This window comes from Diabrotica undecimpunctata, chromosome 7 (genome assembly GCF_040954645.1).
Source record: "Diabrotica undecimpunctata isolate CICGRU chromosome 7, icDiaUnde3, whole genome shotgun sequence".
NCBI lineage: Eukaryota > Metazoa > Arthropoda > Insecta > Coleoptera > Chrysomelidae > Diabrotica > Diabrotica undecimpunctata.
The window spans coordinates 122,443,818-122,449,817 of NC_092809.1; positions in this window are offsets into that span (position 1 = coordinate 122,443,818).

Sequence of the window (6,000 nt, forward strand, 5' to 3'; positions counted from 1 at the left end):
CGAAGATGAGGGTTTGAAAGAAATAGTTGGGGAGCAAGCGTATATAAAAATAGATTTGTAACATTGTTCCAAAATGAGTTTGGCCGTTTTTTCGTCGTGTTGAAAGTTATAATATGCTAAAAAGAATTTTTGATCTGAAAGAGGTTTCTGTTGAAATTCAAAAAACGTGGTCAACAATTGTGTTTGTGTGGAATAAGGTCTACCACAGTGCCATGAACAGAAAGAGCTATCTCCATTCAATGATATCTTGTAACGATATAATTTGCCTACCACATTGGGTATCACTTATAGGGGGTTGAAAGTTGGAACTGAGCAATTACTGGGCTAGAGATAGGGTAATCAAACAAACCGAAACGTTTGCGACCGGCCACTCTTGTTTTGGTTGGAGAGCTGAGTCGTAAGTAAGTGAGGGGGGATAAAGGAGGGACTGGACTAACTATAAAGAAAGAAATCAAAAAAATACTTACATAGATTTCTTGGGCAACAAACACAAGAAGGTTCCTAAACTATTTGAAATAGACGCAGTTTAAAAGAATCCTTTCGCTGGATAGAAAGTAGGCTTTTCTTTCCTAAAAAATATTAAAGGGTGAAAATCTTTTTAAAGGAAATAATTCTACAACTCCTGGTTTAGAGAGAAACATTATATATTTATTATTACTTCACATCAACAGTTATTACAAATAATATTAACAAAATGTATCAACAAACCTTACAGGTTGGGCGACAGTTGTAACAATTTTACAACTAGTTATAACTATTTAAATAATTATTAGAAACAAAAATTATCTAAATTTTTCAACGTAGATTGAGGTTAACCTTTAAACGAAAACAGAATTCAAAATTATGGTTATGTACTAAATGTCAGAAAAGGATAATACTGACTGTCATATGTCGAAGTGAAATATGAATTTTAATTATAAAAGTTAACTTTATTTAAAAGAAGACTAATATGACAATTAGCTAATCCATAAGGGTCGATTGTTCGAACGCTAATCAAAACTTGATTGTAATCAAATATTTAATTAAAATCAAATACGTCACATTTTGAGGTTATGTTGACTGATTTATTTTATTCAATTTTATTATGTTGCGTTTTCATTTAAAATAAACCATAATTAAACTCTTTCTGATGTTAATTTCATGTTTTTATTTACAAATCAATAGTAATAATAAGCAATTTTTAATAATTTTGACAGCTGCTGTGACATATTTGATTGTAATTAAATATTTGATTACAATCAAGTTTTGATTAGCGTTCGAACAATCGGCCCTAAAAACTTATAATTTTATTTATTTATAATTTTTTAGTTTGTTATGAAAGCAATTTTTTTTTATCAATGAAAAATTCTTTATTTTTACTTTGAATAATTCTAATAAAAAGTACCTGGTATCACTGGCTGGTGTATTTCCTTTAATAAAGTTTTTGGGATGGGAACTGAATCAAAAACACTGCAAACAACACACAATTGCGTCCCACACAAGCTGCAAATAGTCTGGGGTGACCATGGAACATAAAAATGGACAAATCTTGGGAAGTTGGACACTGATTCGGGCTTAGGATTATCCTGGATGACAGCAAACTGCAATCTTCAAAGCTCGGCCACTCAATTCCTTCTTAAAACCATGTAGACCTCTCAATTGGAAACGCCGTCTTATAAATCCCTCAAATAGAGGACAGCATAAACAATCGGTGATTAAATCAACAAAAACTGGCAAAGAACATTTTCACCTCTCAACTTAAAAAAATTGCCGGCTTTTAAGACAACTCTAACTGTAACTACTAACTGCTACCACCACTTTACACTTGAATTTCCGATAACAAAAAAAAAAAGAATAACGAAAAACCATTACGAATTTACAAAAGAAAAATTCGGACTAAACAATGACCTGACTCCTATCGTGGTATATTGCAAAGTGACATCATAATCGTCCCGCATCACTTTCCCACCAACCCAAGTGGATATTTATTTGACGCGCAATATTAGACGGAATCAACATCAAAAGAAATACTCATCTGTGTTATTATATACAGACCAGAAATGTTTATATTAATCTCTATATAAATGCCCGCTTCCTTTATATTATGTTGTCTTTACTAATATCCAAAATGAACCATAAATAAAGATAAGTGATTATTCTCTTGATTATGATATAGATGACGGTGTTATTATTGCTGAAGTGAATAGTGGCGCCCGTCATAAAGTGAAAGGTGTCCGCCACATAAAGACAGAACGTGGATTGTACTTTACTCTGAATTGTGAAGTAGTTGGAAACGAAATAAACATAGTAATAGCAAAAAAGTACGTCTGAGATATTCTTCTTCTTCATGTGCCGAGCTCGACTATCGAGCGTTGGCTATAGTAATTTTGTTGACGGCAGCTCGGAAAGGAGATGCAGAGGATCTGTTAAACCAATCTCTCAGGTTTCTAAGCCATGACGTCCTTCTTCGACTTACCCCTCTTCTTTCGTCTACCTTGCCTTGTATTATTAAATGGAGTATATTATATCTCTCTGGGTGGCGCATAACATGGCCAAAATATTCAAGTTTGCGATTTTTAATTGTTTTGACGACTTCCGTAACTTTTCCCATCCGATGCAAAACAACTTTGTTACGAACTCTATCCACCCAACTTATTCGTAGGATTCTCCGATACACCCAGATTTCAAAGGCTTCCAGTTTCTTGAGAAGTGTATCCGAAGTAAAACCTTCGACACCATACAAAAGAGTAGAGAACACATACCATCTCACTAATCTAATTTTCAGACTTAAAGTAATATTATTTCCACATAACAGTTTCTTCATCTTAAAGAACGCAGCTCTGGCGTTCTCTATCCGTATTCTAATTTCTTTGCTCATGTCCCAGTTCTCATTTAGATTACAACGAAGGTAAGTGATACTGTTAGTTCTCTCCAGTTGTTCACCATAAGAAATTGTCTGAGATATTAGAAACTAAAAACAGCAAATCAACTTTAAAGATCTATTCTCTAGAAGATATCCAGAAACCCTTTACTATTTATCCGTGCTGACCAAAAAGTATTCCTTATTTCAACTATACCCATAATAAAGTGCATTCCTCATTCATAACCAGGTAACAATTTAACCATTGTCTCTTCCCAGAGCATCTCCATAGAATTGGAATCTCTGAGACTCCCTTCTGTTCGTGTAATAATGGATCTATCAAAGATCATATTTATTTCGAATGTCCCAATCAGAGATCATAGGTACTCGGAACCTATATCTAGACTTAATCCATCTCCAAATTAATCTATCAGTTAACATCATCAATTTGTTGTCTTATTCAGACAATTCTATATTTTAATTAAGTTTATAAACAAATCTATAAAAGAATCTAAAAAAAAGTTTGAACAACGGAACAAAGTTGCGTGATAATAGGATTCTTGTTTAATGCCATCTTTCTTTCCTTAGACCATCTTGTTAAGAAAAGAACTGGTATTTTGTATCAATGAGATTGGAAAACATACAAAAAACAATCTCGCTCTGTCCTGGAAATGGATTACGAGTTAGAAAATAAAGATCCGGTACATCAAAAGCTCAAAAGGGTAGCCTCAAAAGATTTGCGTACTCGTCCAGCAGTGCATCACTACAACTTTGTATTAGAATGGATAAAAGGTGAAGTTGTTTTCTCTTACGTTCGTGGACCCATGCGTTTCCGAAAAATGAATAGGGAGCTTTTAAGATGTTTTGGGCTCTGGAATTTTGGCCCTAAATGACTTTAATTGTAAAACTTTTGTTCCGAGAGTTCCTTTTTTCGATTAAAATTTAAATATTTCATATATTGTAAATTTCGTCTGAGCTGAGGTGAAAGTCGTATTTACATTTTGTTGTCAAATATATGTATTGTAAATGTGTTTGATAGTGTTTGAAATCAGGCGCACATGTGATGTCCAACATGTAGTGAGATGGGGAAGAGAACAAAGAAGAAATTGATTGAAATTGAAAGATGTAACGAGAAAGAGTGAAAATAGAATTTCAAAAACTGTAAGGGATAAAAAACCAGACGAAAGAAGGCTTCTAAGAATACCAACAAAGAGACGTCAAGACAGCGGGTCTTTGGAATCACAAATAAGACTAAGTATTACCACAGTATAGACAAGTTATTTATACTGTGGTATTACCCAGTAAATACAGGTTATAAACCTTAGATTATATTATAAACTCACCCTTATAAACCTCACCCGCCCAAGAGTGAGCTCTTGATGTTTTTATTTAAATACAGTAGACCCCCTCTATAACGAGAACTGAAATGGCAGACTAATTATCTCGTTATATCCAACAACAATAATACTGTGCATACATATGAATATGTAGTTTTCTAAAACATTAACTTTCTATAGTGAAGACATTCGGAGCAATATAAGATGCTAATAAATATTGTTTGAATGGCGTTTTTGAAAAAAAGTTGTTTACTTTTATTGTCAATGAAATACATTAAAACAAAAAAGAGTTGTTTACTTTTATTGTCAATGATATACGTTAAAACAAAAAATCTGTATAAAACGTATTTTCAAGAATAACAAACTACTGCGTCTGCAGTTGGAAGAAGTCTGTCATTTTTAACTGCTTTAAATTGTCCAGTATTCTATCTATCATATTTTCTAAAAGTGTGAAACAGTTTTATGCTTCTTCATTTGCGTTTTTTCTTTGGATAAAGTTTCTGACAACCTTTAAAACACATTCCACATCTTGTCTATTAGTACCTATATTATTAGGTGTGAATAGTCAACCCCCTACAATGACACTTGTGAACCATAAATTGTATATTTCCGACTAAGAATCATAAATTGTAAAAAAAACACGTTTTTCAATCTTATTTTCTCAAATTTACCTCGCTATAGAGGGTTATAGTTCAATAGAAATTTCACGATACATCTAATATACCTCGTTATAAGCGTAAACTCGTAATAACCGTGTTCGTTATAGAGGGAGTATACTGTATATATTTTGGAAGTGATAGTGGCATCTATTCTATACGTTTTTAACTTTTACCCATAGAAATACAGACCCTCTACTGGCAAATTAACAAGTTACGTCTTTGTTTAGAGGCCATTGTGTAAAAACGTGCTTGCAGTATTATAGTTTTGCTCTTGCTGAAAATAACGTGTTGTAGTAATAACATAAGTAGGCAAATTTATTACACTTGAATATGATTCTTTTACAGATTATGTTTGTCTTTATTGCCCGTATTACCTTGTTTTACTACGTTTTTGTTTCGAAAATAAAAAAAAACGATTTTATATACCAGTTAGTTTGCTGACCCAAGATCCAAAAAGCTAATCTATTTCAGTAGTCAAGAGCTTCTTTGAAGGCGGAAAAAAATTATTCAAATCTAAAGCATACATACAGTTTCCATAAAAAAGGCAGGATTGAGTGCTACTCCTGAACAGACAATATGGAAGGAAAGCATCAATTGTTATCTGAGTGCAAACAACTTGATTGAAGAGAACAGAAAACTTTGAAGAAATTTAAGAGGACCTATTGACAAAGCAAACCTAAACGGAATTACCAGGAGACTTAAAAATCTATTAAAAGAAGAAAAAATAAGGGGATCCAAACTTATCTAGAAAATCTGACGCCGTTCAAAGATACAATTTATTCTTTATGGAAAGCGACGAGAAAAGTAAAAGGGCCACAAGACGCCATCTCCTTTAAAAAATGCCAAAGTTAAATGGGCAAGAACAGATACAGAGAAATCCGAGACATTCGCAGAACATTTTTCGAAAGTATTTAGTCCATTTACCAGAGTAGTGCCTCTAGAATAAGAAGAATGAACCACTTCATTCATTTCTTGGCGCTCCATATCAAATGGAACTACCAATCTTCCAATTTAACATTAAAGAAGTAAAACAGATAATAAAAAATGAGATAAAACCCAATAAGGCGCCGAGATACGACCTCATTACAGGTAAGGTCCTTCAAGAACTAACCCATGATTGCTACAGGATAATCACTATGATCTTCAATGCTATGTTAAGTCTGCA